General features: G+C 38.5%; 2 long non-coding RNA genes across 5 annotated transcripts; both read left to right on the top strand.

Annotated features, from left to right (window-relative positions):
• Nucleotides 1-204: 204 nt before the first annotated feature.
• Nucleotides 205-6,070, top strand: LOC127469776 (uncharacterized). Its single transcript, XR_007904066.1, has 3 exons — nucleotides 205-299; nucleotides 2,827-2,927; nucleotides 5,867-6,070. It is a non-coding gene; the product is annotated as an uncharacterized LOC127469776 (long non-coding RNA).
• A 3,396-nt stretch (nucleotides 6,071-9,466) lies between these two features.
• LOC127469770 (uncharacterized) lies at nucleotides 9,467-23,560 on the top strand. 4 transcript variants are annotated; one of them, XR_007904060.1, is made up of 8 exons: nucleotides 9,467-10,029; nucleotides 10,123-10,279; nucleotides 10,392-10,490; nucleotides 11,068-11,187; nucleotides 20,186-20,245; nucleotides 20,590-20,653; nucleotides 21,224-22,736; nucleotides 23,046-23,560. It is a non-coding gene; the product is annotated as an uncharacterized LOC127469770 (long non-coding RNA). The 4 variants fall into 4 exon arrangements; XR_007904059.1 differs by having other exon boundaries at nucleotides 11,130-11,187; nucleotides 21,224-23,560; XR_007904057.1 differs by having other exon boundaries at nucleotides 21,224-23,560.
• The last annotated feature ends 5 nt before the right edge of the window (nucleotides 23,561-23,565 follow it).

Here is a 23,565-nt window from a genome sequence, read left to right as displayed (position 1 = left end):
ACTCTGAGAATCAAACTAATACCCAGCAAATGGGCATGACCTGGGAATTTAACTCAAAACTGCGTGACTGCTCTGAACCGAAACAAATGTAGGTGTCATGTCTTCTCTCCTTTGTTGAACTTTGGGCTGGTAGCCTGGTAAAGGTAAAGAAGGTCTGTCTTCAGGAATAAAAAAAAAGATTTTCTTTTTTTCTTTGCAGGCAATGTTGCATCGCTAATTTGAAAATCAGCATTTTTGTTGACTCAAATGCTGTACAGATGAATCCTGTCTAACTCTGAGCACAAGTCAGGTTTTCCAAGGTAAATCCTGTGACTGAGAAGCATTAAAAAAGGGAAAGAAAACTTTTACAATTAACCTCAAATGTGCATTCATGTGTAAATACCATCATGAGACCTGTCTAAATGTGAAATCCTTAGATGTGTTCGAATTTGTTTTATTTTTCTGAATGCAAATGATCATGTGTGCAAAGAATTATTTTAATTAGCATAACTGATATAGTTTCTTTTGTTTAACTTCATTTCACATTGCAGTAAGGGGGGATTTTGTTTCTCCTGACATGGGTACACTCACCTTTTTGGAAATGAAGTACTGTTACTTCAACAATGAGTGTTGCAATTTATAAAAATATTTTGCTGCTGCCCAATAGTCTTGGAGGGCAAGAAAAATCTTTAGAGACTCACAACCTGATTCTCACACATTTTTGCACATAAAAGTAAGGCTCAGTACTGAGCCTTAACCCCAAAAAAAGATCTCCAAAGAGACATATCTTATTAATATATTACCTTTTTAAAGTCACTTTCCCAAACCTCTGCTACACTTATAACACCATTCCCTTTCCCCATGGTATCTGCTTAAAAGAGATCAAAGGATTTTTTACAAATTCATATTGATTATGGTGAACTGGTTTACTCAGAAAAATATTCTGAATTGTTTCAGGTTTAAATTTAAAAAAAAACAGCATCTTTTTAGTGTTCAAATGGTTTGAACACAGTCCTGAATACTGAATGCACTACTAAGCACTGCAGTACCATAGGAAGTTTAACTCACACAGTAGGTTAGTTTATACCCTCTTTCAAATGTCAAGCAAAGTAAAAGGTGCTGTTTGTGTAACTCTTAGTGGAAGCTCTCCTGCATGCTGCCAAAAGGCAATTCTTACCAAGTTCTTATAGTCTACATATAAAGTATGTAGACAGGATGTGTGTAGTATGAAGATGGCTAATCAGAGCTTGCTATGCAATTCTTAGTAGAGTATGGAAAGAAAATGAGATAAAAGTGTGAAGGGCAAGGTTCAAGAAGAACCAAACAGGGAAAGTGCAGTGGGAAGAGGGATAAAAAAATATGTAAGCTCCTATCTGCCCCAAGGAGTCCAACAGTGGGGGACCAAGTGCTCTGCAGTGAGTGTTTGGGTTTAGAAAGGAGATGGCAGAGAATCCTGACTTGCTCAGTGGAAATCTTGACAAAACGTCTGGTCTCAGACTCGTTTCTCTGATAGTCGTGCAGATTGCTCCTGTCTAGTTTTCCCTATGCATTCTTTCCCCTGCTTTACTAGGGCCTTGAGAAATAGAAAAGAAGATGTCATCTCAAGCTAATTCTATAAACACTGCTATCAGAAAAGACATTTTAAACTATCGTAAAAAGACTCATTGTGCAACTGAAGTCTTGGAACAAGAGTGGGTTATAGCTCAACCATTGTTAAAGGTTAATGTTCCTATCATTGCATTCCTTTTTCTAGTTCCCATAACCAGGCTGTAATGATAGATAAATATATGAGCTATTTCTTTGTGTTGGCAAAATCACAATTCAGAAAGACATAGTTTCCTAAGTTATTTTTAAACTAATATGCTGGTTTATAGCTAGATGAACAAACCCATCTTTTTTTAAGAGAAAGGAGAAAGACTTTTTATGTTATGTTGCTTTTGCAGAAAGTGAGCGTTTTTGTCTATCAACACAGAGTAGTAGCTTTATGAAGTCAACTCAGAAACTGAAAAGGAAACTATTTAAAACAATAACATTAATTTACTGTTGCCAATTGTTAACCAATCTGGTACTTTCCACAATTATTTTTACGGTTGTAAAATAATTTGAGTGTCTTTGCCATTGTTTTGTATTGTTATGTTCCTGTAAGTGCTGAATGCTGATTCCAGGGCAGAAATTTTTATTTACTGTTAGCTGACTGAGCAACAGAGTGTGCACATCTCTCTTCCCAGCTCTTTCAATTTTCCTGCAAGGAGCAAAGTAATGTCTTCTCTATTTTGGTGGATTTCTGTGCTTCTTGATTAGTGCACGAAGAGTGCCTTTTATCAGTGAGGTATTCTGATATAATATTATAATTCCTAGGCAACTCTGCAGATTGAGGCCTAAAAGTTTTCTTATGACGGGGGAGGGAGGTGTAGAGCATCTTAGCCCAGGCTTTCTTTAGAAGTCAGGAGTAAGAATATTTACTATTCACAGTTTAATCAGATTTGGAGGAGCTTCTGAGTTTCCCTAAAATTCCTCTTGCCCAGCACTACTAGTCTGCTCAACCACCTGCAGAGTCTGAGGTGCTTCTGAGCTGGTAGGTCTGAGTGATGGATCTGGTGTGTTGTTCACTCTGTGTTTTACAGGCAATTTTCTGGTGAGTCTTTAGCACAGCTTAGCTGTGCTGTGCTCAGCACCTGTTCAAAAAGCTTGAATACCATTTTACTGCCACTACTTACAGGTTTTCTGGTTCAGGGACAAACTGAGAGGAAGAAGCAGGCCAGTTGCAGCTACCTCCTATTTTTGGAGTCCAATCTACTGGAAATGTTTCTGAACTAAAAGTAATCCCAAACAATTTTTTTTTTCCAGGAAAAGAAAGCATCCTCTTAACTCTTTCCTAGCTTGTGGTGGTTTTGAAGGAAAGTAAATAATTCCCTCTTTAACAATCTCAAGGGAAATACCTGTGAAAGGTAAGTCAGATGAGACATTTTAATAGCATGATTCCATGGCAGTGGTATATCCTAGTGAACAAAGCCACTCAAACTGGGGCCCCAGGTGGTGTCTGAGTAGAAGGCTGTGGTTCCCTGCAGAGGTTCAATAATCAGATTGTTCTTTAGAGTGTGTGTTAAATGTCCTTAAGCAAGAGATGGATGGGGAGCCCTCCTAAGGAAATTCTTATTGAAACATTCTTGGTGTTTTAACACAAGAAGAAATAATGAAGGTACTTCTGAAATTGCTTTCTGTATATTAATGGTATATCTGCTACTACTGTTTAGGTAAATTGTTAGGTAATCTTTTAATGAAAAATTTAACCTTTTTTATTTAAAAAAAAACCCCAACAAACAAACCAAAACCCCCCAAAAACCTCCAAAAAACAACCAAAGGGAAAGGCAAACATGTATTAACCTTTGAGCAAAGAACATATACTGCCAGTGCATCTTTGTGAACAGTGAACCCTTTATTCATTTTCTGAAATTGTTAACTCTGAAATCTAATAAGCCCTCAAAAAATTATGGGCACTAGCTCTTTGGTTCCTGCTATATTGACTCTGAATGCAAAGAACCAGTAATAAAAAATTTTAAACTCTGTTATCATTAAAGAAACCTTCTTTTGTGCAGATCTACTGTTCATGGTGCTGTGTGTTGGCTGTTTACACAGAGGAGCACATAGTACTGTTTATAAGCCTCATGTGAATGTAACTTAAATTTGCCCCTTGTTAGCACTGAAGTAGCAACTCTAATATGTTTTTCAAATTTTACTTTTTCTCTATAGACTACTTTTAGTCTCCTGTGCAACCCTTCTGTTGTGTCTGACAGAAAACATCAGAGAAAAGAATCTATGGCATTTGAGGAGGAGGTTATTAGGGAGAGTGTGGTGGCAGTAGTTTGGACTAAATATGTTTTAATAGATACAGGGGTACAAAGCTACTGTTTCCTTAGCTTTTACCTCTCTTTCAATGATTTGATAAAGATTTGAATTTCTGATTTTATTCCCAACTGTGGGGTTTACTATATTAAAATTGAACAAACATTATCTGTAGTATTGTTTTATGTGCTGCTGAGACGGATATCACTAAAGGATGAGACAAATGTTTTGTATCTGTACAGCAGGAGAAACACAGGGCAGGGATACCTGCCCTTTAAAAGAGTTTCAGTGACTAGTGCTTATATGGAAAAATTATGTTCTTCTTTTCTTGACTGACACCATGTACTCAGCTCTTTGCAAAACCTGGAAACTGGGATTATAAAATTAATATGGTTTCAGGTACTAGTTTGGGTGCAACCTCTTCAAAATCTATGCAAATTTTAAGCAATGAAGTAGGGCTATAGATTTTGGGCTCTGGTAAAAGACTATGATAATACAGCTAATTAAATGCTCGTTTACCCACAATATGCAAGTATTTGTAAGAAAGCAAAAAAAAAATCAGTGACATTGAAAGAGGTCTAAGAGCAGTTTTATTCAAGAGATCTCTTTAGGGTTAAGTAGTATGCTTTTTGTTTACACAAAAAACCTCTGTTTAATTCAATAGGGTGATATATAATATACACACTTTGGTTGATGACGCATAACATGAAGAATTGGGAGGTTATGCTATATATAATAACCCAGTTTGCTCAAGGCTGTCCCCTGAAGTTTTACTAAAGATGTTTTCAAAGCCTGCACAACTACCAGCTTTCATGAACTTCCTGTAAAATGTCACCCATGCTCATGCAGTACAGTTTATTCCTCCAATTTTTATGGAATATAATGCTAAATACTGAGGTTCTGCAAAAATCAGCATGACTTTATTTTTTGCACATTTTTATTCAGCATAGAAATTAATCTAACTCTGAAGCATTCTTTTTATTAGAAGCAGCAAAATTATAAAGCAATTTTTGCTAAATTGAAAGTTAGTATGTGATTTGCTGGTTTCAGAGTTAGAGACATTATTTTGTTAAATCCAGTTTTTCTTTATTATTGCTTTAGGTTTTTAAGCTTAATTGTGACATTTCCATGCAGTAAATTAAATGTTTTTCAAAGTTATATATTTTTAACTTGGACTGGTGTTGAAATTTAAACGTTCAGCATGGAGATACAAATTTTAACTTTTAAATTCTTCACCAAAAATGAATAAGAGCATACTGAATTGTAAGAAAGGACTGCATTTTTTTTTCACTGTAGGTATTCTAATTAGATTTTTGCAAACCCCAAAACTATTTCTAAAAACATATTTTGCAATCCATTCCACTCCCTCTGAAAGCACAGTGCTTTAAATAAAAGCAGTTCAATTTATCTTAAAGTAAACGCTCAAAATCTTGCAACAAAGGAAATTTTGACAGGCATTTTTAAACTACTGCATCTGATCAGACTATCACATTAAAAATATGAAACATGACTTGTAAGAGGATATGAACAACTTTGAGTGGATTTTTTTAATACATTCATCACATTTCTGTATAAAAAGGAAAATGTATTTTTGAGAAAGTAATTTTTATTTAATAGTATTAAAAATATTAAGCCCTGATCCTCCTTTTACAATTAGGTATTACTAAGTAATACTTTTTTGAAATATACATATGGTAGTCCTTCAAGTTCAAGGGAACTACCCCTGCCTTGGAATCAGTAAGAATATTCATTTTGATTTATCTGAATTATCTTCAGTGTTTGAGGATTTAGGATTAAAAAAAAAAAAGTCTATTATTTCCAAAAGAGGGACAGCATTTGTTGTGATGTTCATTGATAGGAGAAATTATCTTCTATTAAATATGACAGAATATGTTTACCTGTAAAGATTTAGTTCAGAGACATGAAAAAAAATTAAATAGAGAGAGAAACTGATAACCCAGAGTCTCCATACATCTTAATTTTTCAGCAAGACTTTATGGTAGCCCCTGAAATTTTTCCATCTTGTTCTTCTGTTTTAAAACAGGCTTTGCACAGATCGAACCCCAGAATTTTCATTGTGAGAAACTGCAGCATTTCAAACCAGATTTTTGTTTGGCACAGGTAGTCTAGATGTCTTTTACATAGGAATTTCAGTCCAGAGGCACTGGATAATTCCAGGTAAGCATCCAGGATGTCCACCATGCTCTTACTGAAATGGTTTTGCTGGTCCCTGTGCACCACTGGAGCAAATGCCCCTCAGCACCCTTCCACTGAGTGCTGATTCCTCTCTGCCTTCTGTGCACTGGAAAACATTGACAGTTCGATCATATTTGGGTTGTTTTGACATTTGATTATCACCTATGACTAGTGTGAAAAAAACCATCTTGCTGTGCTAGTGCAGCTCTATCTTATGGTGGAGCTTTGCAGATCTGCAGCCTGATCTGTATGTGCACTCAGACTCTGTACACCTAGAAGGCTCTCACAGATTTAGTTGCCTTGCCAACAACTTTTGTTCAGTAAAATTGGCCGGCTCTTCCCAGCCTAGGAAGGCAAGGCCAGAGTTGGTCCTTACAGGAAAGGGAGGGTGCAGCCCTGCTAAATTGGTGAAGACTTTTCCCTAGCTCTTAACTGGGACTTAAGCTGGGTGCTGCAGTGCAGTTGTGAAGAATGTTGCTCTGCAACATGAAAGAGAAAGATTGATTAGGGAACTTACACAAAAACAAACCCATCCTTCCCTTTCTTCCCCCCTCTCTCTTTTCCCAGCCCTTCACTCGAACAACCTCCTGTAACAAAAAAATATTACTTAAAAATGTGTGACACATTCTGAGGAAGATTGCTGGACCTAATTTCCTTTCTGTTTTTCCTTGCCTCCCTATATAACCTTCAATGTCACAGCTCAGAAGCTTTCTTTGGCAAGAGGAGAGGGTTGTGTCAAGAACAGAGACAGCCAGTGATATGCTTTAGTGTATCATGATATAAATGCAAACACATACCTTGGGTACCGGGCGAGGGAACATCGAGGAACTGCTGGGGGGAGAGAACAGGATGAATGTGGCCCATGAGAAATGCCACTGTAGGATATAGCCATGCTTTTCATGGTCCATGTATTGGTCACATCATGAATATTTTTTCTTACAACTGATTTTGTTGCACATACAAAGTTGTTTTTGTAGTAATAGACCACGTAAAGATGGCTGGTGATGAATGTGTCTGTCTCTTACCTGTAAAGCAGATTCAAATAACAAGAAGTAATTGTCCTGCTCTGCTCTGCAGAATTTTGAATATTGTGACAGTTTTGGGCACCACAATATAAGAAAGACGTTAAGCCATTAGAGAGTGACCAAAGGAGGGCAATGAAGATGGTGAGGGGACTTGAGGGGAACCTGTAGGAGGAGTGGCTGAGGGCACTTGGTCTGTTCAGCCTGGAAAGAAGGAGACTGAGGGAAGACTTCATTGCAGTTACAACTTCCTCAGGAGAGGCAGACACTGATCTCTTCTCTATGGTGACCAGTGACAGGACCTGAGGGAGTGGCCTGAGGTTGTGTCAGGGAGGTTCAGGTTATATTCTAGATAAAGGTTCTTCACCCAGAGGGTGGTTGGGCACTGGAACAGGCTCCCCAGAGAAGTGGTCACAGCACCAGGACTGGCAGAGTTCAAGAAGAATTTAGATGACACTCTCAGGCACATGGTGTGACTCTTGGGGATGGTCCTGTGCAGGGCTAAGAGTTGGACTCGATGATCCCTGTGGGCCCCTTCCAACTCGGCATATTCTGTGATTCTGTGAAATGGCTGCCTTGAAAGTGTAGTCAGTGCCCCATTATCACTCTTTGGGTGTTCCCATTTCCAGTGCAATCCTCTCAGCATCACCTTCATCCCTGTATGATGTCAATAGTTGTTAGATCCCGTCAAACATCACGAGCAGCAATGACTCATGCTGAGGCAGATGTAATTAATTACAGTTGCATTTTTTGTGCTAATACTGATGTTTTTTGCTCCTTATGTAAAAGAAACAGGGAAGAAGGGAAAGGGACAGCATTCTCCTTTCTAGTAGCAACGTTATAAAGTGTTTGTAGCTTTCAAAATAAATGACTGTTCTTTTCCAATTTTTTTTAAGGGGGGAAAAATATCCTGCTGAGATGCAATCTTAAGCAAAGTACAAGAAGTTCCCAAAGGATGCTGAACATGAACAAAAACATTTCCAGCATTCTTATAATAATACTGTGTTTACTTTGTCAATTAATGATTCATTACCCAAAACAGCTTGTGCATTACAAATGGCTCTGCACTGTATTTATGGAGCTGCAAACTGTAAAAGGCAAAGATGGCTTCACTTTTCTTGCAGCCATTTGTTTATCTGAATAGCAGAAAACAGACTTTTAGAGAGAGTTAGTATATTATATGTTTGTTTACTTAGTCTTTCTTCTAGTGTCTTTGATGAGGAGCTCATATCCTATCAAGTTTACCACACCAGAAACGATCAGGTCTGGGTTATCTTTATTTTCCTTTGCAAAGCAACAGTAGGAATGTAGGCAGGACTTACAGACTGGATATACAACCAGGAGTTAGTCCCCTAAGTCTGGGAGTATCAGGTAGAAGATTTCTAGTCCTGTTTATTTCTTCAGATTTAAAGAGAGCCATAGCATGGCCTCTACCACTGCCACTGCTCTTGGGTCTGAGAGACACCTGGGCCACAAATTACCCCTATTTCCCTTTCAAGAAGACATGTTGCCCCATTACCACCATGGGCAGAGGAGCAGTGTGAGCCCATGACTGCAGTGTGCCCAGAAGCTGAAGGTACAGAGGCAATGGGTTTCCAAGAGCCATCACAAGTTGGTCATGCAATTACTGCAGGACAGGAAAGAGGTCAGACCAAGCACTCAGCTGGCGTAAATCAGTCCAGCTTGTCACTGACTTTAGTGGAACTGGTTGATTTATATCTGTTGAGAATCTGACCTGTCACAGACAGAGATGGAAAATGTAGCACAGTTGGATTCAGTGGGAGTTGTGCTCCCCTGTCACGTGTGTAATATAACTGAGTTCCTGCAGCTGTGGGAGCTGCATCTCGGATTTCCCCACTCTGGTGGTGTTCTTCAAATTATGGCAGAGCTCTTCAGTCACAGAACATTTTTGTTTTATGTTATTGCCATTAGACCATCTGAGCTTGGCTAAACATGTGGTTGTAACTTTATTAGACTTCTCCTAAAATTAATTTCACCCTTGATGGCTTTCACCTTGATAAATTGCATCATAAATGGACATAGGTGAAAGCTGGAATCTTCTTAGATTAGTCTGAAATGACAGATTTAATGGTTTTATTTTACATATAATAGTTACAGAATTTGATCCAAAGCCCAACATGGAGAAACTCTCTTGTCTTCAAAAGACCATATTAAACAGACATTGCCATTGCTGGTGCCAAAAGATTCAAGTTGTTTATTTGCAGTCTTATCTTCAGAACAGTTTGTTAGACACAAATCCACAGAGGGATTTGCTCAAAAAACCTCAGATATTCAACTCTTCCAAGAGAGTCCAAGGTGCACAGACTCCATGTCTAGCATCCAAAGGCAAAGTCAGTACTTCATGAAAAGAAAAACAGCCAGGGCTTTTCATATCAGCAGGTAGAGAGGATAAAGGGCAGCAAATATCTTGTATCTGAAAAGGAGAGGAAGTACACTGTGCTCAGCATCACTAGACTATACTGCTCTCCACTTGGGATTCATGTAATTGAGCTCACTTGAGAGTTGTGAGACATAAGAGCTTTGGATCCCCTTAGAAGCTATTATTGCTTTAAAAATAAACGTGGCATTTCCTGATTGTGCAAAATTTGCATATTTCTTGAATATTAGTGTATCAACACAAAGATATTAATCAGTAGTATCAGATAGTGTCTGAAAAATCATCTTTGCCTCCCAGAATTTTATCATTATCAGTTTTTATGAGCATTATGTATATATATGTATCTTGTGAATGTTAGCTAACTAGGCTGATATAAATCTTTGAGCTGTGAGAACTGAAAAGATACTTGCAAGCAATTGTGCAATAACTATATTAAAATAAAACAAATTGGGTCCAAAGTCTAGACATTTGCCTTTTAGCTATATGATTCTTATCTCTGTCATACAGTTTCTCCATGGAGATGGTCAGTCCCCACAGAAGAAAAGATAAAAGGTCAGCAGCAGCGTTGGCCAAACAGCACAGTTTGAACTGGTATAGTATAATTTTTCCTTATTGAGTTAATTAAAAGTGTAAAGCCAAATTAAGCATTATTTTCTCTGATAAGCCTTCTATATGTTCCAGTAGTAGCTCTTCTGCTCTTCGAAAAGCCCAGGTCTGGATCCAACACCTTTTGGAAAAGAGTAAAATGAGGCTAATTTCCAGCTGAGTAAAAGTTGGACTCGGATATGGAAACTCAATAAGGACTTTACTCTGCAGGTCAGGATTCCAGAAGAATTTCAAGGTATCACAGGCAAGTCCATGCTCTCCAACTGGTTCCACACATGCTTCGGCAGGGAATGCTCTTTTCAGGATTTTCAGGAACTTACAGATGTTTCACCACGGTGTCGTTTCAGGGCATGGCATTACTGTTTCCTTCCTGGAAAGAACATATGGGGAGTTAGATGGAGATAAGGCCATGCAAACCTGAGATCCTCTTTTGAATGGCTTCTTTTGTGAGTATACTGTGTATCTTTGCAGACTAGTGCTGGTAGCCTTTAATTTCCCCTGCAGAATTTGACTCAGTGACTTGAACTAAGGGCTTTGCATGAATTAACACACAATGTGAGTAAGTAAAGAACACCTACAGGTACAGAAAACTGCTCAAGAAATAATCTTATGTAGAACTGAAAGGAGCATGTTCAGTCTGCAGTTACATTAGCAGTCCTACAGAAACCACTGGGTGTTGTCACATAAGAGAGGTTATGAGAATTTGGACTCCTAAGCAGATTTTACAGCTATTAAGTGATATATTGTGAGTTGCTTTGGATTCTGTAGAGGAGCTTTTGTCCTCAGAACGTACAGTGGAGGAAAGAGAAAAAATAACTATCTTTTTGGAGAAAACAGATTGAGATAGCAGGGTTGGTACCGATCCTAAGTCTGATGGGATACAATTGTCTGTTTTCCCTAAATGCTTCTCTGTGTTTCCATTCTGTTTTGATTTATGAAGAAAACTTATGGAAGTTTCATTGTATGGCACTGGAAACTAGACAACCTCAGAACACAGGTGATCTCTTGTTTATTTAATGTTAGGCAAGCAGACAGAATGGTGGAGAATTCCTGTGCTTACATCTTTCTTTCCAAAATCCTGTTAGATGGCCAACTCAGATGCTTTTGTAAACCTGGACTAGTGCCTTCATTTAGACTGTCTAGGTAAGTTTGTATTGCATTCATCAATGTCATAGTACTCCAGCCATTTATTTGATATTTTTTTTCTTTTAACTTGAAAGCATATTTATAAAGTGTATTATTTTTATTTAATGGTTCCTCCTTTTGGAAACTCTGGATAACAATTAATGTATGGGCACTACTGATGATTCTTTTCTACTAAGCATTTACACTTTCAACACTGGCAATAGTTTGTTTAAAGCAAAAGCAGTTTTATCTACCTGAGCTGCAGACAATTCTCTTTATCTTTTCTATTTTGAGGGGGAATTGGCAATAATTCTTAAGAACAAGTATTTTCATATATAATAAGACAGACTATGATCAGAGAATGGTTGGAGAATTGCTCACAGCACCTAACAAAGATAACTCAGAGGGTGTTCATTATTAGGTAGTAGGTAAATTTGCATGATACTTGGAGGCAAAAAGGAAATGCTTGAGATGTGGTAGAATTATTGCCTGTTGATATGTAAAATGAGTAACTGGTTCACATGGGTTCTTATGAATTGGCAAATTCAATAATAACATATTTTCACTGTTTCCACAAGTTTTGCTGTTTTGAGAACAGAAGAGATTTCAATTTGCTCAAGCATAACCACTATATGTTTTTACAACCAAGTTCACGATTCCCAGCTCAGTTTGCTCCCTACTTTATCAATTCCCTCCCACCACGATTTCTTGTTGCAAACAGAGAGTCAAGACCTATGAATAAATCCCCTGCTGTCATCTCAGACATGCTGTTTTGAGGTTGTTTTCTAGCTTATTTCCATGTTGACATCTCACAGTCATGATTCTCTCTCCAACCTCTAATGTTATTTCTGAGCATTTTTTCTTGAACTGCTTGAGACTATTGACAGGAACCACTTACTGAAGAGTTCTACTGACACCACTCATAAGAATGCCATAATCAAAAAGACAGAGGATGATATCTTTATAAACTATTTGAATCAGTAAGAATATTCCTTGTCTTCTAGAACCACATGATTTCACCCTAAATTGCTTCTCTAGCACTGAGTGAAGTAGCAATCGAAGTTATTTCTTCTTGGACAATTCTTTTTTTGCAATTAGTTTAGGTGGGAATTGAGGCTATTACCATCTCTTGGAATGTTTCTCTCTCTGTTAGATTTCCTTCTCCCAAATTGCTCATCTAGTGTGTTTATAATCACAATTAGTCTCCCACAGGGGTTTTCTTTTGGATGTCTTTTTAAAGAAGGCAATTTATGAGGTTACCCTTTTAAAGTAATGAGAATGTGCTTTATTGCAGGACAGACATGGTTCAGCCTCTCTCACAACACTAACTCGAAGTGTTGGAGCCAATCTTTTCAGGGGGTTTTATTCAGGAAAGTTTGCATGGAGCTGTGTTCTGTCTAGTATTCACACAGGTGTGTGAATACAAGCAGAAAAAGTGAGTGCCAGCCCAAACATCCTAAGCACCTTCTGACACAACCTCAAGAGAGAGAAATAAAATTCGAAGCTTTGAACTATAGTAATTTAATAACCCACCACTTCTAAGATTGGCACTTGACTGCTTGCATCCACTGATACTGGCTGACAAGGGACTTGGCACCTTCAACATTCAACATTCAAAATCCTTCTCCTTGAAGTTCACAGTGTCAGTGCTATGCTTGGATAAAATTTTTTGTTTTAAATTTCATACCTGCACTCCAGAATTTGGCCTGTTAGCATCTGAGGTTTTGGATTCAGGCTTTTTGCTAGTGGATGCATTCTCTCCCTTTATAGACCCTGTAGCGTACTACAATTAAACAACCTGAGCTGTTTCTGTGCTCTAACACTTTCCTAATCTCAATCCTGGACTAAAAAACATGAAGAAGTAGCATACTTCAAACCCACTAGAAAATAACTTTCGACATATGATAGTTAAAGCTTAAGCTAGTTCCTATCTTATCCCTCTGTGTATTTATAATCCCTCTTGAATTCCAGCACATTTTGTTTTGACATTTTTCTCAAGAGTTACCAAGACTAATATGAGTAGTTTCAATCTACTCCAAAACTTTGATACAAAATAAAATACACCAAAGATTTAAATGATATAAACAGCTATGTAGTGAATACTTAACCGTATCATGGCAGGAGAGCTCAGGGACTCAGTTTCAAAATGGAGTTTTCTTCATTGTCCCTATCTGTTAAAATACATTTAGTTAAAGTGGTTATGATTCTAAACCATGAAACATAAAGCACTGAATGTACAAGGCATCCTTAAATGATTTATTTTGATACTTAAGAGATGTATAACAAACAAACTGGGGCTTTTTGGATAGGTCACCCTCCTGCAGGAGCTCTTCTAGCAGAGCAAGTGCCGTGGTAGCCTGTGTGGGAGATCCCACTACATTTAGCTCTGTTCAGGCTTAAAACTGAAATCAGCCTCACCATGTTTACACTGGGGAAGACCAGCAGCTGCCCTGGTAATAAAAGATTGTCTGAGACAACCGGTAGTTTTACAAGATGAACCAGTACTTTTTTTCCCTTCCACCCCCCAGCCTTCTTTCATTGCTTAATCTTGCAAAGCCCATTCCAGCAAAACACAGACTCACTTGCCACTTAGCCAACACAAGCAGTGCTGCTTCCTGTTCATTGCTTACCATATTCCCTGCTTTTGGAGAGCTGGCAATTCCAGTATGGCAGAGGCAAGCAGCTGCTGCCCCGAAGTGCCTGTGGGAGAGCACCTACATTTTATGGTTCTTCATCTCCTCTGACCAGTGAGTGCCTGGTCTGCCTTCCACAACATCTGAGACCTGCACGTCCTTTGCAGCATTACACCACATAGACTAGAAAGGTTGAATTGTGCAAACAATTCTGTGATAAAATCCCTGAGTTGTCTCATCCCTTTGGAGACCTTCTCCTGTGGGAAGGCAGGGAGCTGTGCCCAGATGTCCTGATGGACATATTTTGAAAGTATTTCCAGGCAAGGCTGAATCGACACTTGTGGACAGCCCTGCTTTAAATGCATTTTAACCTTGTGCAAAATTAAGCCACAGTGTAAATGTCTTCAGATTCTTAAGAAAATTGCTTGGATATTATGTTGGGAAGTACTCACAGCCCTCAGCTTGGATCTTGTGCACCTATGTCTAAGGCACTATGTCCTACTTAGGACCCACCCTCGTAAAAGAGACAGTGAGAAACTGGAACAGTTTAAACAGTGACATCAACTGTGTTTTGAGCAGAATGTTGGGCCAGATGGCCTCCATAGGTCCCTTGGCCTTATATTATTCTGCGGAGCATTGATCCTCTCAATTTCGTGTTACTGATGTTTTCAATATGAGTGTCAGGCTGTTCCTAAATTATGGTACTTTATGTGTATGGAGAAAAACAAAAGTACACGCCTGTTGCTGCAGAAATTACTGTGGGAAAAAGGATTTAGGCATGTGATTGCAAATGGTTGTACTTTTTCACTAAAAACGGAATCAGCAGTAGCATAAACTCTACTATCATCTACGTTCTTTATCCTGTCCTTAAATCAGAGGTTTGTATACATACAAATTAAGGACACACTATACAATGGAAGAATCATTTGTTTTAAAGTCTCCAGTTGATTGATAGTGCAAATAAAACAATTTCTAAAATGAAGAAATGCAGTCCTAATTTCCTGAGTTATGCGCTTACCTTTTTGTACTTTATTATTGAATTGAGATGTTTAGATTGCATTTTTTTTACTGTCATATTGCAGTTATGCCTGGTTATTTTGATTTAAGTTTTTTTTAGCTATTTGTTCAAAGAACTTTGGAACTACAGTAATTTATTTTTTTGTCAAATTTCATATGAGTTTATTTAACTCTTGCAATGTTATTGCTGCACACAGTGTGAAAAATTGCAGTCATCAAAATTGGTTTAGGAGGCCAATGTATGTGTCAATATTACATTTTTTTTTTCCATTCTACAGAACTGTAGGATAAAATGTCTTTCTAATTGCACAGTCCTTTCCCTTTAGGACCGATTACAAAAGGGAGGGCTCTTCCAAAGTACTTATTATGGTTGTTTCTTATTTCTGTTACAATTGTCTGAGGCCCCAGTCAAAATCATAGTCATGTTATTCTAGGCATTAGTTTAATACATAGAAGCAGTTCTTGCTCAGTGAACTCATATTTAAGAGGCAATGCAAATAGATAGAAGAAAATATATAATCCATTCCTTTACAGGCATCTTGAACTTTATCTTCAGTGCAAAAAGGCAGCACAAAATGTGTTCATAAAACAAGACTGCTAACTGAAATTAAAATTCGAGTGGATCGATGGAGCAAAAGTCATAGTTATCTGAAAAGATGTTGCTACCATGGTGGACATGAGATTAGCAAGCATAAAATGTGCTGCCTAGAATTCTACTTTGACTAAAATTACTTGACATAAAAATATCATCTTTCTAATCTTCCCTACCATCCGCTGTTGCTGATACCTCAGCAAAGGGTTTTAGTGTTGCTTATGAGGCTTTTTGTAGTGAGAAAGAATGAACTCCTGCCTTGAATTCTGATTCAATGAGAGGCAAACTAAATGTAAGTTGTCATTACAAAAAGTTAGATGTGTCTTTGTTAAGGTCTTCCTTATCCTGTGAAAAGATACTGCCTGGCTTTGGTCTATATCTTTATGAAAATGACCATTTGTTTGAAAAATGCAATTAAGAAGATCAATTAATCTCTTATTTGCTTTCCCTCTCCAATTGATTTTAACCACATCTCCATGTGTAATAGGTCTAGTCAATTGTCATCTGCAAAGTTAAATATTTATTTTGACGCCAGCTGTTAAGATAAGAGAGGATACCTTCCACCAAAAACCCATGTTCAAAACTAACTTTCTCATATAACAGAAAAAAACCCAAATTCATTATTCACATTTCAGTTGTATTGTAGGTGTTTATAATTTATTCTAATTCTATTCCATCCTTTTATTGTTCCAGTGGGGTGCTCTTCATTGCTATTGCTGACCCACTTCCAATAGTGCATTAAGCTATGTGATTAACATCTGTCACATGTTGTTTGTACTCTCATCTTCTCCCCAGGGATGTAAGTGTGTGCAGTGAAGTGTCCTGTTAATTTGTTATTTTAAATATGCATGTTGCTGTGTATTTATTAATGAAGGCAAGGTCAGAAAAATAGGCCTTATGTGTGGACCAAAAAAGAGTAGGTTCGTGATGCATTTTTTCCTCAGTCCTGATGTCAAATAATAGTATTGTGAGTAAAATTAACACAGAGACTTCATTTTATAGGGGTAATATGATGTCACATGTTCTTTTTACAGCTTCTGTCACTGTTTTGTTTTACTATATTTGTTCTTACAGAATGCACGTTTGCTTACCAGTGAATTATCCTCAGTCCAAAATGCTTTTTGGATCATAGATTATATTTATCTCCAGGAGCAATGCTGAAGATATCATAAGCATGTATATGTATGATACTATTTACCAGTATTTTAACCTTAGAAGAATTAGTACTGCCAGTAAAAACCAGTCCTTCATCAAGAAGTGATGGGCACAGTTTTACAGGGGTTTAATTTTTATTTTATTTTTCTCATTTGTGGTTTCTGAAGTGGTTCCTTGTGCAACTTGTCTTTGCTTTCCTTGCTCATTTTTTTGTCCAGTTTATTTCTGGTCATCTTGGCCTATGCAAAAGCTAAAAGCTGTGAGCCATTAGCTTTTAAAAATGTGAAAACTTGTTTTTGTAGTTATTGGGCTGTTTCAGACTAAAGTTTTGGAAACAGCTGGGCGGCTAATCAGTAACTTTCTGAGAAATACTAATTAATGAAAAATTTAGTGGTCTGGATTGCTTTTAGAGCAAGAGGCTTGCTCCTTGTCAGGTTTCTATATCCACTGGATGTTTGCTTTGTTATCCTAAGAGCACTTTCTAAATGGAAAAAGGAAAGTTTGAAAAAGAATGCACGATAACAGAAAATGAGAAGATTATAAATATGAACTCTGGCTCTCTTAAGTGGAATGGCTAAACTTTTGGGGCCAGGATTTCATCCTGAAGGTTTCTGATAATGTTTATTCAAGCTACAGAATACAACTGTGAGGAAATACTATTGCCAATGCTATCCAAAAGTGGAGGATGCTAAGAACTACAGTGTATTTTATGTCACAATGTTTTCTCTGTGTCACTGAGAGTCACTGTCACCAGACTTCCCACATGGGACTGATTGTCACACTCAACTCTTTGAAACAATCATGATTGCGAAATTTGGCATATCAGGTTTCAGTACTGCCACTTGCATCCCTTCTCCTTCCCTCTTTGTTGACTTGTCTAATGTAATTCTTCATTTTGTTCTGGTTTTGCCCAGGCTAACCCAAAAACTGCAAAAATATCCATTAGCTTTGATTCGGGTTCACTAGGTTTCCAAAGCTTAGCAAGCTGATAGAACAGTTCCTATTTCACGTTACATTTTTCAAATAAAATAAGACCTCTGAGCCACTGTTGGCATAGGAAGGATAGCTAAGATTGCAACAGCGAGAAGACCTGGATACAGAAGAGACTATTTGCTCCACAAAATCCATTTCAAGGTTTACCAGACTAGGCTGAGAAGCTGTCATTCATTAAGCTGCTCTAACAGGATACCTTTGAGTGACCATACCCTCAGGCAGAGAGGGCCAAGATTAAACTGTTCTGTCAGAAGTAAAGCAAGATGGAAGATGGCCGTAAAATTGGACAAGAATTTTCAAAACTGAAGAGAAAATTCAATTCCTGATGTTAAGCTGAAAGACTGCCAAAACGTCAAGAGCACACTTGAATTAATCTTTCTCTCCTGTATCAGATGCTTAGGAGTCCAGAATGAAAGGTCTATTTTGTGCCATAAGCTCTTTTCAGTCTGCCCCTAGGATTCAGCTCCTGCTTCTGGAACCTCTTATACTCTATGGCAGTGGGAGATGATAGAAGAAATCTTTCACTTCCAAAAACTAAGTACCACAGATACCTGGCCTACCCAAAAATCCTAGGCCTCTGTGATCTGGGTACTGGGCCTTTGGCCTCTGTGTAAGGTACTTAATCACTGAGCCAACAGGAACTTTGTGACTACACCTAATAGTGAGCATGAGTTACTGAAGTTGCCATTCTTCCTGTCGAATATTATTATAGGGGTAATTTCTCGTGTAGTTAATTATGTCTAATGTCAAATTAGAATTTGCCAGTGTTGATTATAATTGGTTGTGTTTTGCTGCACACGGAAATTCTTAATGCTGCGTTGTTTAAATCACAGTTCTGGATTAGCAGTTCAGAAGGATTCTTTGGAGTGAAGGACTGACAACTGTAATTGTGCAATGGACTAATTGAAGCAGGCTAAGCAATTAAGGAATTCTATTTATAGCCAGAAAACATTTCCGACTCTTCTTCCCATCCTCCTCTTTTGTTACCTTATGTACAAGGGAAAGAAATAACACAGTTTATATTCCCATAGTTTCACCAGAAACGATGAATGTGTTGTGTAGAGGTAGACCCAGTGGGCAGCACTGAGATCTGAATTAGACATATGTCAAAATGTGGGTTTGATGGCCAAGTCAGGGCCAGGGACAGATTCTGATTTGTGTGAGTCAAAGCACTTGGCAAACGTCTCGATGAAATTTCTCATCTTAAATGGAGTCCTGTTCTTATGCTCATCTTCTGGGACAGTGCTCCTCTTGAGCAATGTGGGTCAGCTGCTCCCTTGTGAAAGTTTCATCACTCATCTTGGTCTCAGAAAAGTGACAGACTGTTCATTCAAGATTTTGGCAACAGCTGAACCTCACTGGAAGAGGGGCCTCTGCATTGTTTGCACAGGGGCTGGGGCCAAACCCATGAATCTGGTTTATGATTCAGGGGTTGGAGTCTGAATAATCTGCAGGAATTTGTACTTGGAGTTCTGGTTTTGGCCTATTGTAACTCCTCTCTTGTTTTTATTTCTTATATATTGATGAGGTATTTGAACAGTATAAATCACAAGGAATCAAAAAATATATGACCCAGCCTGGGGCAAAGAGCATGGGGTTTGCTTTGTCCTCTGACTCCTACCTATCCCTTGCCCTCTGTTTTGTGATCCTGAGAAGATAGGGTCCATTTTTCATGGGAGGGGAGGTGATTATCACTAATGCAGAGAGGCATAAGAGATTGGAATGAAAGAACTAAGGTCATAGTCCATGGCAATCAGGTGAAATAAAATTTTGGTTGCTATAAAGATGGTAACTCTTTAGCAGTAAGGAATCAGTTCTTGCAATTTTTATGTGGCACTTTTGTGTCAGAGCAGGGTGCATAGCAGCAAAAAGCACCGTGATATCTCTCATATTCCATTTCTTTGACATATTTTAATCATTGTTCAAAATTATACCAAAGGTCTTCTCTTGGATTTCTCTTCCCACAAGAGATGACATAATTTCTTTACTGCATAATTTCTATATGGTATTGGTATTTTCTTTCAAAAGTTAAAAATTACTTTTCTCGTTGTAGAAGCAAATTCCCGTGCATTTTATTTTATACTGCAATTGAAGTTCTTTTAATTGGAAAGACTTTTAAAGGACTGAGGTGCTAGTAAGACTTAAAAATTATTCACTTTTAACTCAATTTTACCTCACTAATAGGTTAGCATTAGTTTCCAAACACGTATGTCCCTTTCTAAGTTCTTAGGTTACACATTAAGCACAACAAGTATTATGGTCAATTGCCAGCAGTCCAGATAAGATCAGATAAGATCTGCTATTTCCAAAATGACATGAAAACAACCCTTCTTAATCCTCTAAAATTCAAGAAAAAAAATAAACAAAAACTCTGAGGTATTTCTATTTGTCTAGATGTAAGCCCAAGTATTTCTTTTTCTACACTAAAACCTTCTGCTGTTGCTATTACAGTAACATTTAGGGTCTAATCAAGGACAAGGCCCCACAGATGATTTCCTACAATCCTACTAGAGATGGTGGGAAGCAATCTGGCAAGTTATTTCCTCACTGTGGTCTACCATTTTGACAAACCTTCAATAGAAAAGCTGATTTATATCTTCTTATACTAAGTGTCTTTGTTTTCTAGGCTTTACGAGCCTAAATGTGCCACCAACTCCTTCATCAGCTGGTTTTCTGGGCTTCCTTGGTGAGTAGCTACAAACCCAATGCCACCAAGGTTTGATCCAATGTAGCCTTTCACCCTTCTGCAAACATTTTCTGCTTTGCAGAACAATCAGTTATTTGTGTTGGCTCTCACTGCAAAGAGATAGGCATGAAACAGAAGTGCTGCTGTTCCTGTGAGAAGGGCAGAGCTAGTTTGTTGCCTCAATAAAGAGGAACCAAAGGCTTGGAGAGCCTTCAGGGGGCACAGAAGGCTGCCTGTGTGCCAGGTGGACTTGCTGGGGAGGCAGCCCTGTGCCCCCAGGGTGCTGTACCTCCGTCTGCAGAGAGAGCAGAGCAGACCCAGGTCCTCCCACTCTCTGTTTGCAGGGCAGCAGCAGTCGTGGTGTTCCAGGAGGACCCTGTCTCTGTGCCATTGATCACACTGCTGATGGTAAGACAGGCTCCTTTGCTGCACACACTCAATACCCAGTTTCTGGGTCATGAGAAGTGTGTGGGTGAGCTCCAGACATAAGTCCCCACCCTCAATACAGCTGAGAGGTTTCTGGGAGAAAGCCTTGGTGAGGGATCTGAGTGGCAGTTCACCTAGAACTTGATATAGCATTGATGGGGACATGCTGAGGAGTGTGCCTTAAGTCAGACAGTGTTGTGGGAACCTTAATCACGAGGACATTTTGTTATCTTGGAGCTAACAAGACAGGCAATCCCCTACAAAAAATAGCTGTTAAGCCAATATATTTACCATTATACTGCCACTGTGGGCCTGCTGTGCTTAAGAGCAAAATCATAATCTTGCTGAAGGCTCCTTTATTGCCTACACCATTTTTCATTGTTCAGAGATTCCAGTTTCTCAAATGAAAATTAGGGAACGTCATTCCCTTTATTGCTGAGATGTGCTTTGTTGCTAAGCATTTTAACTGAAGTGCTTTGAGGCTAAGATCAAGACAAAGCATTTCAGTGTCATCTCTTTGCTAAATCAATTCTCTGATGTTTATGTTTGCAGTAAAAGGGACCTAACCACTGAATCAGCCTGAATATGTATTAAGATGACTCAGACTGAAGAAATATGAATGCTGCCTTTGTAAACTGTAATATGATCTTCATCTGCCAGCATACCACAACATTAGGAGCTTAACATCACACTGAAGGACACGAGAAACAAGGGTTATATGGATTTAAAGATGTTGAGTTCATCTAGATAAAAAAACTCCATGCAGCTCTACAGGTTGGAGGACAATGCAGCTTTGAAAAAAAAAAAAGAGACCCATGGGTCCTAGTGGACAACAAACTGAACAGGAATCAGCAGTGTGCTCTTGCAAAAAAAGGAGGTTAAACACATACTGGGTTGTATTGGTGAGAGTGGAAGCAGGTTGAGGGAAGGGAATCTTCCCCTCTATTGCTCTAATCACTACGATAACAACTTTATTTTATAAAAGTCAGAAATCGATAAAATGCCTTACTGACTGTTAGCAAGGAAGATCCTTAGAGAAGTCTTGCCACCATACAGAGACATTCAAAAATATCAAGCAACTACTGTCCAACTCCACATTCATCCATTACAGTGAAAAGAGGCTGTTGCTGATTATGAGCTATGCACCTTTTTGTGGTTTTGGAGAGATTCTCAGCTGTTCATTAAGAGATGGAATTGAAGCACCTTTTTCTTTCTCCAGAAGAATGCTGACACCAACAGAAAAAAGTATGAATTGATTAGGGGCTTGCCACTCCTAAGGATTTGCTTCAAAGACAGGCCAACAGCTTCAGTCATATTGCTGTGCATGCAGTGATGGAGTTGCTTGTAAGCAGTAATTGAGTGTTACACTAAGTGCTTATGATCACACAACTTTTTGTGAGCCAGAAAAATAGATTGCAAATGCCAGTGTGTGTGGAGATGACAGCCATTGCATATGCCAGATTGTGCTCCTCCACCTGCAGCTGAATTCTCAGTGCTGGAATTCCTCCCGTGCCTTTTCAAGCCAACCATGTCATGAAAATGGCTGCCAACGATTTATCCAGAGCTTGGAATGAGTCCTTGGCTGGATGGGGAGGAAGAGGTTGGCCAACAGAATAAATGAATAGAGTTGAAATAATTTTTAACCCAGCAATTTGATCTGTCTGCTTACAAAGAAAAACTTTTGCTTTGCTATTCCTACAGGAAATCAACAGATTATTTTTGTTTTAGTTACATTATCTGTAGCAAATTCGGATGTACTGCTCCTAAAAAGGTTGACCAGATGTTACACGTGATGCTCTGGAATCAGTGCTGTGATGGTCACAGTTGAATGTGTCAGCCACCAATAAGCACAGTGTTTCCCTAGGATATGGTCAAGGATCAAATTCACTGCCCTGTCCTTTTGAAAGAATTTCTGAGTGTCATAGGTTTCTGTACAAAATGGCTTGAACTGATTTTTATTGTTACTGTGAACATTCATTTCAACAGCATCAGCTCTTTCACAGCTATTTGCACGTCACACTTACTAAATCTGTTGTATTTGATGCCAAAACTGCCTTCAATTCTGGTAAGTTACAGTGCTTTCCCCAAAGCAACCTGGTTTGAACTGTTACTACGGCATCATGCCTTTTCCAGGGAAGCAGTAGGATCAAATGGCTCAGTCAGAGATGTTTAAAAAGGATTACAATAGGCTTACTCCCCATTAGTCAGCACAGTTACTCCTATCCAACTACTGGAGTGAGCCCAGATGAGCTAAACTTGGGACAGGTCAAGCTAAAAAACACTTCTGTCAGTTCTTCCTGTGTTAAAATTGTGACACGGGTAAAAATAAGCTGTGGAGTCATCTTCTGTCGTTTTATTTCCTTTGTGTTTGCAGAGTAAATCAAATCAGAATTGCAAGAATCTGTGAAGCTAGACCAAGTTAAGTTGCCTTGCTCAAGCTTTTGGGAGTCTTTACTGGAGGGAGCACTTTCAAAGTGTCAAGCAACACATAGAAAGATCACAGTAGAAGTGAGTGCACACTGACACATGGCTATGTGATCTGTTGGTATATGCACAAAGGGAGCTCATAGGACAAGAGGCCAATTGTGCTGCTCTGTTGATATGTGTAGGAGTGTTTTATCTCGATGCAGAAAAATTAATAAACTAATGAATGTTGTTCTTCCCTGTCTCTAGTGCTACAGCAAGAACCTGACATACAGGAGGGCCTCATTCGTGGGGCTTTTTGGTATTGTGTTGGTGATACTCCAAAAGTCATGTTCAGTACTCCAAAGGTCATGTTCACTTGACTGCCTTGGTTTGTGTCAGAGGGCAATAGGGAAAGAGAGAGAACATGTACCAAGAAGAGTAATGGTGTGAAAACATTGCCTTTGTTCCACTGTTATTTAATCCATCAT

This window comes from Manacus candei, unplaced genomic scaffold (genome assembly GCF_025592945.1).
Source record: "Manacus candei isolate 608988 ecotype Guabito, Panama unplaced genomic scaffold, ASM2559294v1 h1tg000018l, whole genome shotgun sequence".
NCBI lineage: Eukaryota > Metazoa > Chordata > Aves > Passeriformes > Pipridae > Manacus > Manacus candei.
The sequence above is the reverse complement of the archived record's forward strand: the minus strand, read 5'-3'. Positions and strand labels throughout refer to the sequence as shown.